Source organism: Podarcis gaigeae (assembly GCF_964106915.1).
Source record: "Podarcis gaigeae genome assembly, chromosome: 6".
Taxonomy (NCBI): Eukaryota; Metazoa; Chordata; class Lepidosauria; order Squamata; family Lacertidae; genus Podarcis; species Podarcis gaigeae.
Window position 1 is genome coordinate 37,198,663 of NC_139682.1, and position 23,373 is coordinate 37,222,035.

The 23,373-nt window shown below is 40.8% G+C and overlaps 1 protein-coding gene and 1 long non-coding RNA gene across 6 annotated transcripts in view; both read right to left on the reverse strand.

Moving 5' to 3' along the window:
* RAP1A (RAP1A, member of RAS oncogene family) overlaps positions 1-23,373 on the reverse strand; it is an 89,567-nt gene that overhangs the window by 32,112 nt on the left and 34,082 nt on the right. For 4 of the 5 annotated variants that reach the window (XM_083745452.1, XM_083745453.1, XM_083745454.1 and 1 more), the window contains exon 2: positions 6,512-6,582. The gene's annotated coding sequence lies outside the window, so the exon portion shown is untranslated. The remainder of the gene's footprint in view (positions 1-6,511; positions 6,583-23,373) is intronic. The other variant, XM_083745456.1, reaches the window with a different exon arrangement.
* LOC310847751 lies at positions 14,505-21,671 on the reverse strand. Its single transcript, XR_014565992.1, has 3 exons — positions 19,394-21,671; positions 18,072-19,348; positions 14,505-17,970 (listed from the first exon to the last, which is right to left on the reverse strand). It is a non-coding gene; the product is annotated as an uncharacterized lncRNA (long non-coding RNA).

Below are 23,373 nucleotides of genomic sequence, written 5' to 3' on the forward strand. Positions count from 1 at the left end.
TGAGTGTTTCTCAGTTAGAAGTCCCCCGCCTCCAGCACTCTAATATGTTGCACCACCTCAAAAAAACTGATCTTGAAAGCAGGGAGCATTTCAAAAGCCAATTATGATGCAGCTTAGGAGCTCAAGGAAAGTTTTTTGAAAAAAAATTGAACAGGCACTATTGGTTGTACAAGCTTTTCATTTCAGGAGGAATAGGAAAGAAACATGCTATGAAGATATGACCTTCACACAGTATTACGTAAGCAGCTTCCAGCAGACGACACAAACACCATACTAAACCAACCAGCAACTTGGGAGTTGAGCACTTCTTACGCACTCACAGCTCTCAGCTTCATTCTCCCCATGTGTAAAATGCCAGCACCTGGCCTCATTTCCTCATAGGGATGTTGGGAGGTTTAATTAGGTAATTGCCATAAAGCTTTTGGCAGGAATGACAAACATCATTACAAGAGCAGGTGCAGAATGCTCAAGCATATCCATAGTATTCAGGCAGAACTGCCAGAGGCCAAGCCAAGGCACTCCACAGCATCATCTCACTGGTTTTAGAAGGCTTCTCTGAGTCCCACAAGGCTGGCTGCCCCTTCTCTTGTTTACTCTCAGGAGAGCCTCCAGCACCCAAATGCAAATGCTTCCCAGGTCTAGCTGGACCACATTACCATAGGGCTTATATATGGGACAAAGCTCAATATTTAAGGCCTCATCATCCAACAATTTCTATCATGTATGTCAGAGAAAACTTTCGGGCCCTTGCCTGTGGGACTTTTCAGGGAGGGTAGCAAAACATAGCTTTCTCTTTATCCAATGTCCCTCCTTTCCCAATAGCAGCAGAATACTTGAATGTACACTTTTGGGAAAAGCTGTAATACAGGATCTGCACCTCATTATATCTCAGAGGGCTCAGAGTAGTTCCCATAAATCTGTATAACTACATAACACTATCTAAACAGGAAATATTAGAGTTATGTGGACAAAGGGTCAAAGGGCTTGGCAATTCGGAGGGAGGGAAAAAATTGCTAAGGAAGGACACCAAAACAGCAAAGTGCTTTTTCAGTTGCAAAGCCCTAAAGAACTCGAAAGTTACAAGTGTTTTCAGAGTAGAAAACTATGGCAAACCATGACACGAAAAAGTCCTGAGGGGTAGTCAAGGTAGTTTGTAGGAGAAGTCTTGTGGTATCTTAAAGGCTAAAAAAAATACTGATCAATTTGTTTGCAACATGTTAAGAGATTCCTCTTCCGTTGTAAATAAACCAAGACTCTACAGCAAGGGTGGGAAACCTGTAACCCTACATTTGTTGTTGGACTCCAGCCGCCATCATCACTGATCATTGTCCATGCTGGCAAGAGTAGGAGTCCAACAATATCAAGAGGGTCACAAGTTCCTCGTTTGTACTTTAGGGTGACAATGCATTCAATACCCTGGCCATGTTTGCACAGTCAGATCCTGACTTAATAAACCTGGATATGCATGGACTACATGCACCTGTATACAGCCCCATTGCTGCTGCTTGCATTCTTCCGCATGCACAAGCAGTGAAACAAACCAGAAAGCCAGAGTTAGCCATAGCTTCCTGTCATGTGCAAACTGGAAACTATTTTTAATGCCTTCCAAGCATTAACATGGAACATTTGGCAAGCCAACTTTAACCCAGGATTGAAGCTGTCTTTCAAACCCTGGCCAGTTTGGAAGCTGCTAACCGAAGTTTCCAGGAAGCTATGGTTGACTGCAACTTTCTGGTTTGCTTGACCCACTTCCACAGAGGGAGGTGTGATGCGGTACCACAGGAGTTGTGTGCAGCTGCACAGTTTGTGCATATCTAGTTTTTCAAGCCAGGATTTGATTGGGTAGCTGTGGGAAGTGTGTTACAATTCGCTCCACACACCAGAGTCCAGTATAAACACGTTAAGTGCAGAAAATAAAAGTTATGAGAAATGATAGACCAATCTGCAATGATCAATAAAAGCTTAAGGCAGAACAACTAGGCTCTCTCACTTATGGGGCAGAATACAATTCTAGACAACATGCTGAGCATCTCAAAAATGCCTCCCACTTTATATAGTAAAAATTTCTAGATTTCATGCTGGTATCACATGATAGGCAGTAAAACTGAGGCTGCAATCCTATTGTCATAGACTGGTTGGATGCAGAGGAATGGTGGCTGGAATCCACTGGGGAACCACCAACGGAAGAAGGTTCAGAGGTCAGGGTGTGGTGGTGGGACAACAATCAGTCGTCACAGGGAAAAAGAGGGAAAAGACTGAGAAGGAGAAGCTGAAGGGGTAACAAGGTTTAGTAAGCTGGGAGAGTCTGTGGCAGAATCAGAGGCAAAAGCTGAAGTGTGGAAGGAGGGAGTCAAGAGGCAGAGATGAGTCAGACTGGTGAAGAATGAAGAATCATTGGTGTCTCTTGCTGTGACATCCCTGGTGACCATTAGTTTAGAAGCAAGGGATGCCTATAACTTTACAACAATGAAAACTCTCACTGTTAGTATTCAGTGTCTTTTCCTGTACAGCTGCCCTGGATGTACACAAATAAGCAACCGTATTTGCACACTAAAGGTGGCAAAGCACTTCAGTCATCATTATTTGCATCTTGTCTTCTACTTGAAAATTTCCCTAAGCAGCAAAATTCACTTTCTTCATTTTATAAGACTGCTGTTTTGTACTGAGAAGAGGGGAAGTTGTAATTTTGGAAAGTACCGAAATTGTTAACACCAGAAAGGAAGCTTTATGTTCAAACTTTAAGAGAAGCTAAAAATTTAAAGAAAAATAGAAAATAAGGTTCAATTTATTCACACACTTTTCTACAGGCAACTTTTTTTAAAAAAACAATGCAATCAAATAATGAAATCTATATTAAGCTGTGACCCTATCCCTTTCAGCTTATCTTAGAGACATAGATATATGCACATGGCTGCCATAATTTTTGCACGTCTGTCTCAGCCCTTCTTTCACCCAGAACAGTATATTACTCTGATTTAGGATTAACTGTATATGAGATACATAAAGCAGTACCCATTTATTCAGAATATGGACTTTGAAATATAGGATGTGGACAGACACACCCACCCATACCCACACCCTAAAGCAGGGGTCAGCAAACATTTTTGGGAGGGGGCCAGTTCACTGTCCCCCAGACCTTGTGGCGGGCCGGACTGCATGCACACACACGGCGGAGGGGACTTCTCTCTCTCTCCCTGTCTCCCCTCCCCCTGCCTACCTATGGTGCTGCCCGCGCAAGTGCGGGCTGGCTCCAGAGAGGCGCTGCGCTCTGCCAGCCACGGCTCCTGTGCCTGCCCTTCCTTTCAGGCCGCTCATCCCTCTGCCGCCAACAGCCTCTGCCACTTGCAAGGGCAGGCACAGGAGCCGTGGTTGGCAGAGCACAGTGCAGAGTCTCTCCGGACCCAACCAGCCCTTTTGGCGAGGCGTTGCACTGCACTCTGCCAACTGTGGCTCCTGTGCCTGCTCTTGCGAGTGGCAGAGGCTGGCGGCGGCGGCAGCAATGGCGAGACGAGCTGCCCCAAAGGGCTGGCTGGCTCTGGAGAGGTGCTGCCCAAAGTGGTACTCAGCCAGCTCAGCCCAGCCCTCTTCCTCCTCTACAAAGGGTGGGGAGAAGCCAGGAGGAGGGAGGGAGGAGGCACTGCAGTGTGTGAGAGGGAGGTGGGGAATGGCGTCCCCAAAAAATGGCGCAGAAAAAAATTAACGAACAGAATCCACACAATCCATGGACCATTCACGGACCAGATCCTGAGGTCAGATCTGGGCCGGATCCGGCCCGCGGACCATAGCTTGCCGCCCCCTGCGCTAAAGACTACTGCCATAGGCTCAAGACTACTGCCATAGGCTTCATGGTTAAGAATACTTAGTCATAGTTTGATGGTGTGATGCTTAAAACTGACAAACTATAGTATAAAATGAACCAGCGAGCTAGAATTAGGAACAATTATTTTGTGCTAACCATGGTATAACATGATATCTAAATTGACAAACTATGATTGTTCCTCCTCCTTAATGAATTACTGCACCTAGAGACTGAAGTGCTGAAGTGATGGAAAAAGAAAGCAGAGAAGCACTGTTTGCACTTGCATATTTTAGAAGCTCAAGCCATGCCTGGCACAAACCATGGCTTGGCATGTTATCTAAATGGAACCTTGCAGACTGTATCCAGATTCTCATGTCTCAGCTTAATAAGATAAGATGTGTGTAAGCCTCTCACCCTATGCCACCCCTTCCCTTATTTGTGTGCTGCAATAAGTTGGGAAATCTTCAGTTAAGCATAGCAATCAATTAACCACAGCTTCCCATTATGTCTGCCCCAGGGAACTATGGTTAACAGGTTCAGAAACAGATAGGACATTAAACAGTTTGAAGCTGATTAAGATCCTAGCTTGTTCCGAACCTTGTAACCATAGTTTTGTGACTGTGGTGGGAAACTATGGTTAACTGAAAATGTCTGGAATTAACTGCAGCACAATGAGAAGGGAAGGGTGTATGCACACAGACACAAGGTTAAGAAGCCAATATATGTTCATCCAAACCTAGCCATGGTGTTCTTGCCAGACAATCATTTGAAATGTTATATCATTTTTGTAACAAACCAGGAGCCAGGGATAACCATATCAACACAGGAGAAGTCACAAGTCAGGCAGTAAAATTTGCTCATTCATATTGTAGAAAATACAGGAGCCAGGTCTCTCATTTAATATAAGACTTTTATCTCTTGCTGCTTACATCATGCTTCTTATTGGTTAGTCAGCAGATACCTGGGCCAGACTCTATGCCAGTTTTAAACAACCTCATTTTAGATGGATTGCATAGCTCATAAAACTATCATGAGCTGGAGGTGAGGATGCAAGTTTATTTATCGCTTAGATTAAATGTGACACACTCTATTGAGGAACTACATGTTGCTTACTGACAGATGAACAGATGAATTTAATCCTGATAGGTGAATTCAGAAGACCTTCTGTAAATGCAAAGACACGCCACGAATATTTAAGCTGGAAAAACCTGGCCAAACTGAAATGCATTGTATTATGGACCCTGTACATCATAATTATGTAGTAGCTGAATAACTCCAAACATCCTCAGAGCACTCAGTCAATTGCCAGCCTTGGGATATAGGTCAGTGATACTTGCTTTATATTAAATAAATATATGAAGAAAAAGATGGGTGGATATGCTGAAACATCTAGCACTCAAACTTCAGTAATGGACTAGCTAGCAAGAGCCACGATGGTCCAGAAAAAATATTGTTTAACTGATCAGGGAGACCTGGGTTCAAATTCTGCCTGACCCATGGATGGCCTTCTACAATCCACTTTCAACTCTCAGTTCAACGGGCACAAAATGGGGCAGTGGTTTTCTGCAGAGTGTTTGCAGAGAAGTCTTTAAAGTGATATAATAAATGGTGCATCCAAGAAAGGCTAAATGAGTATGACAGGGATGTATTGTTAGAGCTCTAGGTGGTCCGCAGTAGATCCTGCCAGGGTTTTGAACTTCCAGCTGCTTAACGATAACTATCACAAAGTAAATTTTTTCCACTTAAATTAGGAGGTTGAAATTTAATTTTATATTTAGAAGCATATCAGAAGTGGGCTATTTTTTTGAAAGGATAGTGAACTCAGTTCAGTTCTGGTACAAAAAATGAAATTCCTAGGCTCAGAAAGCACTCAGAATTTCCCTGATCATTATTTTTTTTAACGTGTGTCTTTTGTACCTGGATGGTAAATCTTGGGGTTCTAATAAAACACACACACACGATTCAACAACATCTTGGTGGGACTGGTCAGAAGGGTAGGAGGAATGGGACAAGGGCAGCGAACTGGAGGAATCCGTGGGATTGGCCCAGAGGGTTGGGCAATGCCAGTCTGGATCCAGTGGAGTGGCCTGGCAGACTGTCAAAAGAAAATCCCACCTCGGCACCACTGGACACCCCAAGGGACACCCTGAAATTCTTTCCCCTGCCATCCTCATACATGGGTACATGCATAATGTAGTATGAACTGCGTAAAGACAATTTGATTTGCCTGTGCCCATATTAACTTAGGAATAAGCTGTGTTAGATGCAAAAGTGCATCCAAATATGCAGAGGATGCAAGCTGATGTGTTCGAACATCAGGAAATATCCATTCCACCCACCCACATTTAAACAGGAGGATGTCAAAATATTGAAAACCTTGAGGCATAGCAACAACCTAGGCAAAGAACGGGATGTTGTAGTAATGCTTTTGTGGAAGGATAGTTTGTGTTAACTTTTGATAATGGCAGAAAGCACATTGTTTAATAACATACTGCAGGGGGTGGAGAGAATAGAAATTTTGAAACGGATAAGGCATTATCTTGCTTCCTCAGTGCATGCAATGTCATAATTTGAGAGGTTTCATAGTTCAAAGACAAAGACCATGCCGTGCATGCAGAAGTCACAGGTTCAATTCAAGACACCTCCAGTCAGAGCAGATGTACTAATGTAGATATTATTATTATTATTATTAAAAAACAAAACACTCCATACCTTGGCATATAAGATCTCTCATCAGTATTGACAGCACCAGCTAGAGGTCTTCCCAATCTCCCTCCAAGGGACTAAAAAAGAAAAGAAAACTGCAATTAATTACTTTTAACCAATTTAAAAACAGAATAAGCAAGATCAAATTCTTATTTTACAGGGTTTGCCTGCCAAGCCTTACTCAACAGACTTTAAAAACACTTCTCTCTTCTCCCCATTCAATGAAGTAATGCTTCCCAGTGCACATGATTGCAGAGAGATGAATTCATCTATTAACAAGTCAGGCTATCTGGAACATTTCAAGTGAATGTAAATTTTGGAATCTCACATTTTTGTGACCTTATAAAACCCAGCAAACAAAAGTTTACAAAAGTCTGAAGTAATACAAACTGAATCAACAAGATTCAAAACGGCAATACCACTATATAATTTCATGACAAAATGCCTGAACATGAACTACGATCATCAGAATATTTGCAGGCTCAACATTCTCCAGCCTATAAAATTGTGGTACCCAATGCCCAAGTCTAGTTTTCTCCTCACAAACACACCACACTTCCTAAGTTCATGAAGCAAAATAATGGCATAGTTAGCTTAAACAATTTAATGGCTAACCATAGGAGCCTCCCACTGTACATTCTTACATTATATTATGCTAACTGCTGAACAACCCAGCATTGTCTAAAAACTGCCGTGCTAAACTGAATGGCTAGTACTAGAAGAGAGAACTTTTGCATGAGCAGTTTGATGAATTTTCTATGAATTCCCTAAGCATTTTTGAAGCATTTGTACTTTTACGTTATCTACTGTTGCTTTGTGGGGACCCAGAAGGCCTATAGAAAATATTATGACACTCAATCACTAGTTTGCTCCCCCCTCCCCTAGAAAAACTAGCTATTAACACACACAACCTAAAGAAAAAGCCAATAGAGGACTCATAAAAAAGCAAAACTTCCTGAGGCTCTACAACAGCTCAATGCAACTTCTCATTAAAGCAAAGCTACAGTACAACCTTGCAGTCACATGCCTTTACATGGAATACCCTGCTTACACAAAGGATATACTACGTAGTTATTTCTGTTGAGGGGACATAAGGTACCAAGCAGTACCTTTTATACAAATTCCCTTGTGATGCTTGGAATTACAGCAGTGTGGTTCATGCAGTACTGTCCCACAGTTTCACTAATACTTAAATAGCTTCACTAATGTTTAAAAGTCTTTTTGGAGTAAAAGGGGACACAGCTGTGTCATTTATTGCCATGTTCTTTTTTCTTGGTCTAGCCTTTGCTTCCAGCTTTCTTCAACAGTTATCTCAGTTGCAAAATATATCTTTATTGTAGTCTGTGCATTATAAGTGAAGTCTTGCGAGAAAGATTTCTCTCCAGACAATTGACTAATTATTTGCTTGCTTCTAAAACCATCTCCGTTTTAAAAGCAACGGATCGTATTCTCCTGCGCAGAGACAAAGAGGTAACTAGTGTTTTAGCATTCTTTCTTAGTCCACGAGATCACTGAAGCGCTTATGAGCTAAAATTAGTAGGTTTTACACACAGCCTGAAAGCCAGCACAGAATGTCTCCATTGAGAGATGACAGCCCATTAGAGGAACTGTGAAGGGCCTGGCTTCAGGCCCAAGGGAGTCTTTCAGGGACAAGGTTGGGGAAGAGAGAGATCATCCCAAGTGGGCTTTTGTCTCATGCAGCCACAAGCCAGCTGGCTTTGTCTTGGGCAAAACAGGAAGGACTACAGACCACTCACCAGAACGTGTTCTATTGAAAATACAACAATTCCTTCTCTGGGCAATTTCTGGGGTTGAACGTGGCACTTCCAAAAGCAGGCCAGGCCCTAAAGGTTACCTGAATATATAGACACAAAGACCATGTCCCTGCTCTATAGGAATCTGCTCAGTGTTAGCTGTGAAACACTTAACAGTGTGTGGGGTGCCATGCAAATATGGCATGGCCACAGAACAAGAGAAGGTGACAAGAGATGAAACAGACGGTGTTTGGATAATCAGTCATATGGAGTATTACAGTAAGCACGAGGGCAGGTTTGATTATCACTCCCTGTCCTGTTTTCCATGTCTCCCTCTCTGCTATTACTTGTGAGAAGAAGGAAGGGCTTTGTCACCTTTGGTAAAGCATAACAGCCTTGCCTCAAAATTTGCTGACTTCACCTTGCTAGCAATTCCAGTGTGAAGGCAACCATTCATTCTGCTCAGATAAGCAGCAAATGTTTGTCACTAGCAAAAATGTAAGGCACAGAATAATTGCATTTCACAGTGCCAATGGGCTCCTCGGTTACCTAAGGATACAGTCTAGAAGAGCTCCTTTGGGGAAGGGGGAAGGAGAAGCAGCAGCTATGCTTTGTATTGCATTTTGCAACAAATTCCATCAAGCTTGTTTGACTCTAAGGGAGTCCATCCTTCACACACACACACACACACACACACTCACACACACACACACACCACCACCACCACCACCACCAGAAATCAAGTTACTCTTGTGCAGAGACTACTATGTACGTAGAAGAAAGGGGAATCGGTACTTAGCAATAAGACACACTATCTCACCACATCCAACAAATCAGTGTACTTAAAAAGGATCCTTCTTTGGTATGTTTTCTATTTTTGAAATAGAATTAAATTCCAAGTATACAAGACATGGCCAAGAGCTACACATAAGCATCATTCCATGTACAGTACTCAGGCTGAAAGCCAGTGGCCTAAAATATGCACGTCCCACTGAAAGAAACAGCTTGGGAACAGCGGTGCCTTGACTGTATAAATCCTGGGTAGACTAAGGTTTGCCACTACATTAAACCTAAGCTAAAACTATTATGTATTATTACAACTTATAATGCACACCAAGGTCATTAGTAGAGAAACACCCATTTGAAGGTCTAATAACGTCAACTAGACAGCCAGTGTGGTTCAAGTGTCAGACTAAGACCTGGAAGACCAAGATTCAAATCCTCATTCATCCACAAAGCTCAATGGGTGACTTTGGGCCATGCTCCATCTCTCAGCCCAACCTATTTCAGAGGGCTGTTGTTAGGAGAAAATACTGGGGAAAGTGGGGGAATTTGTATGCCATGAATTCTTTGGAGGACAGGTGATATACAAAATGTAGTAGAAAAACAGACTACAGTGGTATCTTGGTTTACGAACTTAATCCGTTCCAAAAGTCCGTTCTTAAACCAAAGTGTTCTTAAACCAAGGTGTGCTTTCACATAGCAGTAGGGGACTCAATTTACAAATGGAACACACTCAACAGGAAGCAGAACATGTTCTTATTCCAAGGCAAAGTTCACAAACCAAAACACCTACTTCCCGGTTTGCAGCGTTCTTAATCCAAGTTGTTCATAAACTAAGCTGTTCTTAAACCAAGGTTCCACTGTAATGGTATTGAAAAGTCTCCTTTTCTTTCAGGAATCTTGACATATTTATTTCAAGGCTTTCCTTGGGTTTGCTATTTTTGTTTCAATGGGATTGTGTTGTTGTACATTGTAATAATTGATTTTTATGTTTTATTCACCACTCAGATGCCATCTTGGCATTAAGCAGTATTCTTCATTTAATTAATTAATTAATTAATTAATTGATATTTTCACACCAACGCTAATTTGGTAAAATATTTCAGGCATTCCTATCAAGGTAGAAATGTCCGGATTTCACTCTACCACCACATGTAATGAAGACTTCCAAGGCACCAATTCACAGATAATCCTTCAAACTGGATTCGAAACGTTTCACTGCCAGTGTGAAGTTATTCAATCCATTTGCTTAAAAGATCTGCAGGTGTTATTTTCCTTTCACTATCATTTTCTGGCCATTTTACCAAGTTCAGAATAACAGAAATAAATTTAGATTATGGGGTAAGTGTTAGCACTGTCTTACAGGGCAACATCTCCCCGTGAATTCTATTCCAAAATAAAAGTATAGTGCATCAGCTTTCTCCTTTAAGACACATGCGAGTGACAAAGGGAAGAAGAATCAGGCCCCCACATGTATTTTAAAGAAGGAAACGGCAACTATTCTCTCTTCCCACGCATCATTGCAAGATTAAAGCCTAAATGGATTGTCGGCTCCTCCTCTGCTATTCAGTTATTCTGGGCCCAAAGAGGAGGATGCATCCGTTCTCTGCCTCTTTTAATATGTACGTTCACCCCTGCAGTCAGACAGCTCTCTTTCTTTACAATCATCTGCCCTTCTAGAGTAGAATCATCATGTTTTCCCTTCTATCAGATGTTGCACTTCTTTAAGCCTCCCCTAGTTGTGCTTGCTCCTTTAATATGCTGAGGTTCTGCTTTAGCACGATTCAAAGACGAAGTTCACAGTGATGGAGATAGAGAGATATCACAAGGTTAGTTTGCAAACTGTTTACATAAAGGACTATACATATACACTTTACTAGGCAAGTGTAGCTATGCTTTACATTTACATTTTAGCTCCATTTGCTTCTTTTCCTGGTGAAGGTAGAAAATCCCAAGCAGCAGAGGAAAAAACACATTTAAAGCCCACCATAGCGGAGAGCAAAGTGCTGAAGTCCACCCTACTACACCACTACAGGAATATCCATCATGAACCACACGTGTCATGCAACAATGGGAAAAAATAAGAATGAACAGAGACAGGTTGCTGCCCATTCCGGCAGAAAGTTGCTCCCACCTTAGGGAGAGGAGAGAGGGCAGACATAGACATGAAAGCCCAATTAACACTGCCTGCAATGTATGCAATGGTGCACAGATCAGGATAAAAGGTAATTCTCACCTTATTACTTCTGAGGAGCAAAGTGCTTCTTTAAGAAGATAGAATACAATAGAATTTTTTTGTATTTTATCTCTTGACAAGGGGTGGGATTAGACATTACAAAAGACACGTGACTGTTATGAAACAGAGCAAAATCATCTAGCCCCAGCCTCTATTGACGTTGCAAATTGATAAGATACAGTTTTATGTTGTGTGCTTTGGAGTTGCTCTGAAGTTCAAACTTGCTGGGCTCACATTTCACAAACAGCAATTGATTTGAGATCTGGTGTCCTAATGTTGCTAAGTATGTATATGCCTAAGAAAGAATGCAAAAGCAGTCATGATAGTACTTTATTTATATTTTGGGGTGGGGAGGGGTGTAGATCTACGATTCCTACCATTGAAAAAGGTTATTTAGGGCGTTGGAAATAGCCCAAATAGACAAACAGATGAAATGGTCCAATTACACGAACAATTTCTACTCTTCCCCCAAAAAAGCAACTTTTGGTTAGGTATTTTAATTATTATTTTGATTTGGAATACTTAGACATTTATGCATTTGAACATTTGTGGATGAGAGGGGTTCAAAGCAATTTGTTTAGCACTCTGTCCACAAATTCCCATAGCCTCTCTCTCTCTCTCCATATATGACTGCACTCTGAATGTCCCTTTCCTTGGTCCATTTCAAGGGGTGCCATTTATACAGGCAGGGGGGAAAGTGCAGAGGTGTCACTTCATCATTTTGCTTAAAAGACATTGCAGGGGCCACATATGGAGGGCAAGTGTATTTTGTGTATCTCTAATTTCACCCTAGATGTGCATGCTGAGTAAATGCATTTGCTGTGCAAGATACTGTCAGTTCATAAAATTAACACTTAACAGAGGGATTAGCAATATGCCACAATAATATAGCTATACAAGTAGAGGCTAAAAGCCACTTCTTGGTAAAGTTTACTGTTATTACTATTATTATTATTTCACTCAGAATTTGCCAGGAACAGGACCTAGCTAAAAGGCTATTCTGGCTTCACCCAGTGATAGCTGCTAGAGAAAGGTACGGTATTTACCAATGACAGATTTCTTACCTGCAACTAGTGATCTTCAAGTAGTCACCAGCACACAGTTCTGAGTGTGCAAAAGCCCAGATCCCATTGGCGTCACTGTACAGAGACTATGGAGGAGGACTTTCCAATTCTCCAACTCTGTTTAAAACCTGTACGCATTTGGCTGCATAAAAGTTCCATCTTTCTAATTTGTCTTGCAGATGTACAACCAGTATCTTACTCAGATGAGAAACAATGCAGTTCTCATTAATTCTACTCAAAGCTAGTCCTATTGAATTCAATGCAAGTGATTCCCAGACAAAAATGAATTAAGTGTATTTTTAAAAAAACAAATAAATAGATAAATAAGGCAGCTAGAACCTGTACAGAAAGGCTGTTCCTGATCAGATGGGTCTGCAAGGAATGCAACGTCTGACAAACAGCTCTGCCTGTGATAATGGTAAATGCCAGGATTTTCATTTGTTAATTAATTCTTGCAGCTCATGCTGAGCTGTGGCTGGCAGAGTTACTGTTTGGGGAAACATGCACAATTAAAAAGAACAGGTTGGTAGATTTTCATAAACTCTTTGTTGGCAATGAAATCAATTTTGCACCATTTATTTCATTTTGTGTTTCAAGTGTTTAGATCAAGTAGGTTCAGAGATCAAAAAGCCATGCATGGCAGATTCGAGTGCTTTATTGTGTAGCTGCTGTTTCCAGCTTCCTGGGGGAAAGTATGAAGCATAATGAATCTGCTTCTTTCTACTCAAATAGCAAAAAAAGTGTGGGGGGGGGTTAGTGACAGAATAGCTGCATTCACACTTTATGGTAAGCCACAGTTAATGGTTTACTATAAATGTGCAGCTGGCTCCCAATGCACTCCTCCCCAGCTTGAACATGAGCAACAAACCATGATCCCTGGGCTTAGCATCATGTTTGAACTGAATATTGTTGTTTGTAGTGAAGTGATCTTTTTCTTAACTATTAACTATGCCAAAAATGAAGTAATTTATTAAAGAAAAACTTATGGAAAAAGCTAATTTTTGTCTTTTGATCCTGCAGTAGTAGCTCCACTCTCTTCTGTTGTAGGCCTCATCCTTTCCCTAAAAATGTGCTTTAGTGTTTTAGAACCAAAGGAAACTATATGCTAAAAGTTAAGTAAAAAAACCATCTATATGAAAATCACACACAAACACACACACACACACACACACACACATCACATGGGACCTCAGTAGCAACTATCCCTAGAGTGAAACTTGTCCAGTGTCAGCAAGAATATAACTCAGGACTTGCTATTTAATAAACATACACACACATACGGCAGAAAATGTGAGGAATCAACACTCTTAATGGCCATGAGACTACACCATGTTCCATTCATAGGGAAAGCTAACAGAAGAGAAAAGGCAACTACTGAAACTCTTCGTTCCAAAGGCATCTGCTACTCATTCCCCAACAAACAGCAAATTGCAGGCTGTTGAAACTATAATGAAATTATCAATGAATCACCCCCATTTCAAAGCGACTTGTGATTTTTAGCAAAAACAATGCAAACGTGGCAAAAGGCTAAGAGACCACAGCATTATCTGGCCTTCCAACATTCCAGGTGGCCTTGGTGGTTACCAACTATGACTGTTTGCCAGCTACAGCCTCTTTTGGAAAGAGATGACTTAGCCATGGTACTTCCAGATTACATTATTGCAATGTGCTCTATGTGGGGCTGCCCTTGAAGACAACTCAGAAACTTCAACTGGTACAAAATGCAGCAGCCACATTACTGGCTGAAGTTTCCTGTGGAACTCATATACACCATATACAAAACAGCTGCATTGGCTGCTAGCTCGCTTCCAAGCAAGTGTGTGAAGCCCTAAATGGCTTCGCCCCAAATATCTGAAAGGCTGCCCTAGACCCTCTCAGAAGTTAAGATGAGTAGACGGCTTTCTTGGTAGTTCCACCTTCCTCAGAGGTTTGGGTGGTGGTGGTGGTGTGGGACAAGGCATTCTTATTTTTATTTTTAAATTTTATTTATAAGATTTTACAATATATAAAATAAAAATAAATTTAAATCACAAACAATCATTCTCTTATTTTGACTTCCCTCACCCTCTTTCTGCGGCTCCTTGTTTATATTTTAATTTACTGCATATCCAAACTATACCAATTTGTTATTTACCCTCTATGTTACTTATATGTTGTTGTTGTTTTTGTTACTGCACATTGTTTGCTTTAACCCTGCTAATGCCTTAATTTGTTTACAATAACTTTGTAAATATACTATAAATGAGTTCCATTCGTTTTTAAAAACCTGATCATCTTGATTTCTTATTCTTCCAGTGAGTTTTGTCCTTTTCTGTATAGTCCATTAATTTCTTGAACCATTCTTCTTTTGTTGGGACATTTTCTTCTTTCGATCTTTGGGCATATAATATTCTAGCAGCAGTGGTCACAATATACAAATACATACTCTTAGGGGCATTCTCTGTGGCAGCCCCTAAGCTGTGGAATTCCCTCCCCACAGAGGTGTTTCCAGCTTCTTTACTACACAATTTTTTGAGAATGCTGGCCTTTGACAGGGTCTACCCTATTCCTGAGACTGTAATCTGTTTCATCTGTTTTTATTTCTGAATTTTAGACTGTTTTAACTCACCTTGGGATCTGCTGCTGAAGGGTGGTAATAAATTTAATTATCATGATGATTCATTGAGCGGCCCTTCTGAGCCAAGGAAGAACAAAGTTTACCCTGTCCAAGTGTAACTATTGGTTTGCCTGCATTGTGTATCAATATTAGCTACAAAGTAGCAGATTTCACCAACAGGTGAGCTGCTGCCATGCTCATTTTATCCTGTTACTTTGCTTCATGTAATTCTGGATGTTACTACACAGTTTCTCTATGAAGTTCTCTGCAAGATAACCGAGCAAGGACAACTAATGAAGGTTGCTGACTTGCAAGGTGATGAACAACAGAAATAAATGCAACCCAGGAAAAACCTTTTGTGATATCTAGGGCATAGATCAGGGGTCAGCAACCTTTTTCAGCCATGGGCTGGTCCATCATCCCTCAGACCATGTAGTGGGCCGGACTATATTTTTTTTTGGGGGGGGGGTGAATGAATTCCTATGCCCCACAAATAACCCAGAAATAAATTTTTACTAAAAGGGCACATTCTACTCATGTAAAAACACACTGATTCCTGGACTGTCCATGGGCCGGATTTAAAAGGCGACTGGGCCCCACAAGGCGGCACAAACCCCACAGATCTGTTCCACAGAAGTGTGGAAAGTTCACAAACATATTGGTCACTTGGTGGTGACCAAGGAAAGTGAAGAGATTAATTGCCTGGAGGGTCCTCAGAAAACTTTTTATTTCAGAGATACAGATTAACTGCACAAGATCAAGAAAGTAGTGGCAGCAGAGTCAGTTAACTTGTGTGTGCATGAGGTCATGCTGAACTCACTTCAAGGCAAAGAATGAGAACACCCCTTCCTAACTCAATCAAGAAAAAACAAAGCTGAGCTGAGATCAGTCTATTTTATCAAGCTATTCCGATCTTTTGACTGGAAAGCCAAATACCATTCAAAAATGTCATCAGGTTTTCCAAGCTAACACCCTTGCTTCCCCAATTCTCCTATTACTCCATTTATTGATCCCTCCCACCCCCCGCTATTTCAGGCAAGGCAACTTAAGTGGTCAACAAAATAATTCAACAAAACTCATATCACATCATAAAACAATCCATCAAACACAACACAGAGCAAGAGCACTTACTTGCCTCATCCTTGAGGTTCTCTGGAGCCTTTTTCAGCCCTGTATAGAGATATCAAGGATGTAACCTGGGACTTTTAGCCTGAAAAGTATATGCTCTGCTTCTGAGATTCAAAGGGAAAACCATAGGACATTTTGCAAGCTAAAGAACCTCGCTTTCCTATGCAAAAATCACATTGCGGGGGAAATCGTGAAGCCAGCCAATGCCTCTACATAGCTCCACTCTTATTTCAGACATGATATTTTAGCTGATGATATATCAGAATGTTAAAAACTAGATATCGCCCAGCCCTAACACAGAGACTTCAGCATGGATTAATTTCTCATAGACTGTTTACACTGAAAGCTTGACATGCAGCAAGAGTTGGGGAGGGGGCACCCACTACACATAGGGCTGGAGTGCCAACCTGACCTCTGAACGATGAAGATTAGTAATAAATGGATACTGTATTGCCAAGTTAAGTGTGTAGCTTAAGCTGTTATGGACTGATCAGTCTACAGACATTGTTTGATTCTCCCTTCAAGGTTATGCATAATAGGTTAACAAATTAACCGGAATAGCTCAAGGTTGAATGGAAAGTCACTTCCACATTTAGCTTTAAAATGTACCTATGATAAGGCAAAACAAGTACTATCACAAAAGTCAACACCCAGTACACAGTAATTATTAGGATGAGTCACCAAAGAGAACCATGGTAATATTTTATCACCCCACTGCAAACGAGTCAAATGCATTTAAAGACTCCCTATATAAAACATCTGCCTTCAGTAAAAACAGCTATTTACTTTGAAATTGTATGCTTCCCCATACAAAAAGCTAGAAAAGGAACAGTTTTAAAGCTAGAAATGATACAAAATAGCCAGTAAACAAGTAAATTAAAATCATTTATGGCTTAAACCCTGGCTATTAAATGTAAACCTAAAGAGAGTTTTGATGAACTGCCAAAAAAAAATTCAGGGCCAAAGAACAGGTAGAGAGCTGCCCTGGCATCTTTCTTGAAAGACTTTACAGGTTACCCACTGTGATAATAGAAAATGAGCCATTATCTAAGCTTGTAGGTGCTAGTGATGCAATATGTCAAGGTACACAAGGACTCTCCAACATAGTTAAACTTCTGAAGTAGCTAGCACAATTATACAGAATCTGCAAAGGGAGCTCTAAACCTCTGGTATCAGCAACAAGCCTTCTAGTTCAGAATATAATTAGGTACTGGACACCTTCTATGTTAAGATGGTAACTCATCCTGATCTTGGCAACGAGATCAGCCACATCATCTATATAAATCTCATCTAACAATATTATAGATAATGAATGGCAGTCCTATGGGCTCAATCAAGACAGCCTTTTTGTGCCACATTTCAAGGCACAGGCCTAGGCTTTAAACTTCTGTGTTTGAGCATTTTTGTGTGTTTTTTTGTCCCGGTGGGAAAATCCACGTTTACTACTGAATTGGCATAAGCGGCAACTGAGTTTTTGGCAAATTACTGTTTGCTCCAGTTCAGTGGATCTGGATCTGTAATATGTGGTGCAAAAGGAAGCCTGGATGTGCCCCTACAGTAAACAGCAACACTGAATATATCAGGAGCACTGTTTGCCTCAGTCTTCAGAAATAAATCTCTCTCTGTGTGTGCTCGCATACTGCCTTGCTCGAAGCAAGCTTCTGATCACATAGCTATAAAAACCGAGGGCTAAAAGGTGTTTGAAGGTCACCAAGCTTGGTTTCAACAATTCAGCACTCTCCATTCTCAGACACCCTTATCAGATTATCCCATATCAATTAAGCCATTGTGCTATATGCAGAGAGCAACGTGAGCCAGGTACATTATGTCGGAGTTGCCCATAGTTGCACACCATAAGTGCATAGCACGCCTATGTGGCTTAAATAAGCTATTCTACACATTACCTAAACAAAAATATTTTTTTTCTTCCAGTAGCACCTTAAAGACCAACTAAGTTAGTTCTTGGTATGAGCTTTCGTGTGCATGCACACTTCTTCAGATACACATTATGAAAATCAAGGTTCCCTTGATCCTAAAATATTAATACCAGGTTATGTGAAACTGCTAGCTTTAGGCATGGATTCGGAAACGGTCAACTTCTTGACAGCTGGCAAGGACCTACAAAACAGGACTCTAACCATAGCTGATTAGTTTGATAAGATATGGACCATCATAACAATGATTAAACTGACATACTACAGAAGACAATGGGCAGTCAAGTACGTTTATGGAAAGATGGTCCCTTTTGTGATGTATTGGAACATACTGACAATAAAATGCCCAAGTCATAGAAGACCTTCACTTTATTGCAAAGATATAGATAATGACTCATGCTTGTACAAAGTCCATGTGAATACTGAACTCGGTATCTTAATTTAAAAAACAAGGTTACCTGTCAATCTAACTAGAAAGGTGATGTCATCTCTAAATGGTTAATGTCTTACTTGTTGTTTTTTAAAAGCAGTTTTGTCAAGTCAATCCCAAAGCAAAAGAAAAGAAAAAGAAAAAGCCTTATCTGTTTGACTCTTGAACTTCCTTTCTCATACAACAAACAGCAGCAGCTGGGCAACCCACTCAAAATCCTTTGATTAATGTGGTCAAGAATAATATCTCAAGGGATGATGGCCCAGAATTCTTTCAACTGATACGTGTATATGCATTTGGGGGCGAAAAGGCAGAGAGAAGATGTCACTGACCACAAAAACAAACAATCTCTTATTTCTCTCATGTGAGAACTCCTCGTATTTGCACAGTCTCTATCTCATCTCAGACCAACACCTTCTCTAGACTTGCCATGGGAGGTGTTGTAAGCTCAGCCAAAAGTAAACAGGGAGCTGGAAGATATTAAGCTGAAGATAAGTAGCTACTGTATATAATTGTGAAGAGCTGTTGTCATCCAGGAACTCAAAATAGCTTCCCTCTTATGAAACATTTGGGGACAATGCTTGAGAAGCCCAGTGATATAAAACTACCTGAGATATAGCACAGCGATGGAAGCTGTGATTGAAAAAATGTATCTAATTCAAATATTTAGCAGGATAAGTGGTTGCACCACCTGAGATATGCATGTGGGTAGGATTGCATGTCTGAATGTTCTCCCCCTGCCTCACATCTCTCTGCCTATGCACACTAGCACATGAGAGATGAGGCTTCTTTCTGAAGTTACATGCACACCATACATTTAAATCATCTGGCTTCCCCCAAAGTATCCTGGGAACTGTAGTCTATTAAGGGTGCTGGGAAATATAGCTCTGTTGGGGCGAAACTACAGTTCCCATGATTCTTTGGGGAAAGCCATGTGCTTTAAGAGTATGGTGTGGATGGAACCAGAGTCTTTGCTCTGATGTGCTAACTTTGCATAATTAGAGAATTATCGGGGGATTGGAGATTCAGAAGAGTTATTGTATGAGAGATTTCAGCAGCCCAGTAATGTGCAAGCCACCAACAGAAGCAAGTTGTTCCTATATTGCACAACCTGGCAATGTCCTACAAAGGATTTTCCAGGCAATTATTTTGAGAATAAAATAAAAAAGAGGGAGGGAGGAACTGTTTAAAGCACTCTTATACCACTTTAGCAAACACGCCCCCGCCCCCACAGTCCTGGGAACTGTGGCTTGTTAAGTGTGCTGGGAATTGTAGCACTATGAGGGCTTGCACCCTTAAACTAGCGTTTCCCAAGATTCTTTGGGGAAAGCAATAACTGCTAAAGTGGTATAAGGCGGCTTTAAATTTATGGGGTGGAAGTGACCAGAGTTTTCAAATGCAGAGGATGAGTGTCTATTCCAGCTGAAAGTGTGGAACAGGAGAGAGGAAATATCCATAATAGACACTCAATAATACTTTCCATGAGCTACTAATATTTCCCCTCCCCTTCGTCTTATTTGTAAGCCTGTTTGAAACCCACACTGGTCTAGAGATAAGTTAAAAGTAACCTCGGAGAGAACGTTTTGAAAAAGTCCACTAGTGGGAAGCTCTGCAGCTTTTCACTTAGCTAATGCATTTTTCGGCAAGTTTTTAGTCAGCGATACTGAGTCATATGCAAAGAGTTCAAAAGTGGGGGGGGGGTGGAGTGGAGGTGGAATAAACTCCTCATACCAAAACTCCTACTTACTGAATGAATCTTTTCATTTTGCTTTAGTATTAACTTGATAAGATAGCCCAAGCAGAAATGCTGGCCAGGGCACTGAATAATGCTTCCTCGAACAGACAGCAATCTCATATAAGTTAGAAAACTGAGCTGCTTCTGTCGATAAGAATTTTTCTAGCAAATATGCAGGCTCCCAGAAAATATTTGTTACAAATTGGTCCTTGTGCAAACAGAACCAGACATACATATAATTTTCGCTCCCCTTTTCCAAGGCTTAAATGAGAAACACCACAAAGCTCTTGATCCTCCCTTAAGGTTCAGGCTTTGGATTTTTTAAATGTATTGTGAATTAAGCTTCAAGTGTTATCTAAAGAAACCATAAATATGAGTTTGGGGTTACTCAAAAATTGAAGGGAAAGCAATTTACTTTTTTTTAGACTCTTTTTAAACAGGAGTATAATCAAGTATTACTCTCAAAAACATTTGAAAATGTGTTGTATTTAGAAACCATGTTGAAGTAATCATGACATCCATGAAATGAAATATACAGTATAGTTCAACCTGTTAACATTTTTAAAACTAATAACCCAGCCAAAGCAGAGTTAAGAGACTGAAGTCAGGAGCTAGTCAGGAAATGTCAAGAATTCAAAGTGTGCATAATGCTGGCTCGTGCACAAAGAGATCAAGACAGTAGGCAGGAAGGGAAGTGGAGCTTGTGATGGCCCAGACAGGAAAATGAAGCAGAATATTAGTATTGAGAGAAGCATACCCACCAAGGAAGAACTGACTGGATAGCTTCCTGTAGATACCCTGGCAAAAATGAGGAAACCATATGCACCTCAATACACAACAAATGTTTGCCGAGAAATCAACAGTGGCATGATACAGAAGTCACTGGTAAAACAGATCGGGACTCCACAATGCTGGCGGCTTTTAGTTCATATAAAGACTCTTGAAGACAGCAAAAAGTCTTCAGGCTCATCCTCAAGATACTCCTAGAGATGGGATGGTGTTGCAACATGACAGACTTCGTTTTTGTTAAATTGCTAACAAACTGCAACTAACTACTGCAGAAGATTCTCCAGCTTGGGAATGCCCTCCCTAGTGAGATGCGCCCGCCTCCATCATTATTAACTTTCAGGAGGATTATGAGAACATTCCTGTTTATCCAGGCATTCAGTGACTGAAGAATACTGTTCCTGGCAACCCTGGGATCACTGGATGGAAGAGTGGTTTTAACCTCAACTGCTTTTAGAATGTTCTTAACTGTAATAGTCTTTCAACTCTTTTAAATGGATTTGCTATGTTTATGCTTTGTGTTTGTTTCTAAATTGTGGATTTGTTTGCCACCCTGGGCTCCTTTGGAAGGGTGGGATATAAATTCAATCAACAATAATAATTTGACAGTAACTGCAGAGGCCATTTTCACAGCTCATGTTGCTGTGCAAAGAGGTCAAATAAGGCCACAGTCACCATCCCTGCTGGCCTCAAAATCTATGATCACAAGGGACGTCAGACACTGGCCTCGAGATATCATTAACTTTTGTTTTCAGTTGCTGCAGCTTGTAGGTTTCTAAGAAAAGCTATAATTAGGTGGCTTATTAATGAAACAGCTTTAATATTGGCAACTCGGGGACAATTATTTTAGAGTGGACAATGCAGAACATGCTGTGCATTACTTTCAACTATTTAATTGCATGCAGAAAAATAGTGCTGAGCAATTCCACGGTTCACAAAAATGCAACAGTGAAGAATGGTGAAGCTTTGTCCATTGTTTTCTTGTTTTTTTTTAAGGATAATAGTCAACACACTTGAAAATTGTTGTACCTTTACGTGTTAACCACCAAAACATGCTGTAGCAACAACATGCTGATACATATGTATCGTAAGACAGAAACCAGTATAAGCACAGATGGTCTGGGCTCTTGCAAATAATCCAATGGAAACAGAACACTGCTGTTACTGTTCTTGGAGTGTCCTATGGTGGGGGGTTTTATTGTTAATGTTCTGTTGGAACTCCTGGCAAAATGAAACTTCATGAAATGCAAAAGCTCGCTCTGTTTTTCCCCTACTGCAGCAGTGGTGAATCTCTTGCCCACTGGCCAAATAAAGCCTGGCACAAATCCCAGTCCTGCCTGTTCCACACCCACCTGAATGACCTCACGTCTCACAGAGAATTGTGAAAGTCATTATCTTCTTGTTCATGTAACCTCCAGAAGTTAAATTATCCTCTATGTCAAAGAAACTAAGCAAATGAATTGCCCTTCCTCAGGTTTAAAACATGTGAACAGGCATCAGTTTGAGGAACCTCACTAAAATTCAAAATACACATATATTCCGCAGGTCATCATTTTTACCTCAATTCCCTACTTTGTGGTTTATCTTTCCTGAAAACGGGAGTTGAATATAACAACAACAACAAAAAAAAATCCATCAGAGATTCTGAAAATGTGCCGTTTAAATCTTTACAGGAGATAAGAATTTGCCAGCACATGCTGGCTCCTTGCTGCCAATTGTACTGTCAAGAATTCCTAGACAGAAACTCAGATGCGTGATTAATACTTGGCATACTGTGGTTCCGTTTCTGCAACAGATTTTATCCACACTGCTATTTCCAATACGACAAAACAATAATCTGCCTAGGCTAGGATATTATCTTGTTCATGTGTATCAGCATGCAAAATTATTAACATTAGTCAGCTGCCAAGGTGCTGTCAATAGATTTCAAACAAAACCTCAGTTACTGATAACTGAAAAGTTCCTGATCTAACTTTACTGAACAGGGCACCAACAAACACCAGATTCTGAATTTAAAGACTGCTTTGTACACGTCTCCATGCTCTCACAGGACAGCAGCTTAAGAAGATCAGAAGTAGCATAAAAGCTTCCCTGCATCACAGCTCATCCTCCAAGACTTCTCTTCCCTTGCAAACAGGAGGGCACTGTTACAGGTTGAACTCTCAGTTCATTGGGGGGGGGGGGGTTAGGGATGAGGCAAGTGTCCTACGTGAACTTAGCCCCTGTCTCAGAACCTTCTGCAACCTGCTGATCTTCAGCAAGGGGCTCAATGGGGTCCCTGAATGCAGAACATTTGGAACACCACCATGATAAAATGTATACAAGGTGATAGTCTCATATATACTGGACTCAATCCACTGAGCTTCTAATAAGGTGAGTTTCCTGCTATGAATAGAAAATAGAATAGAAAAACTATTCCAAA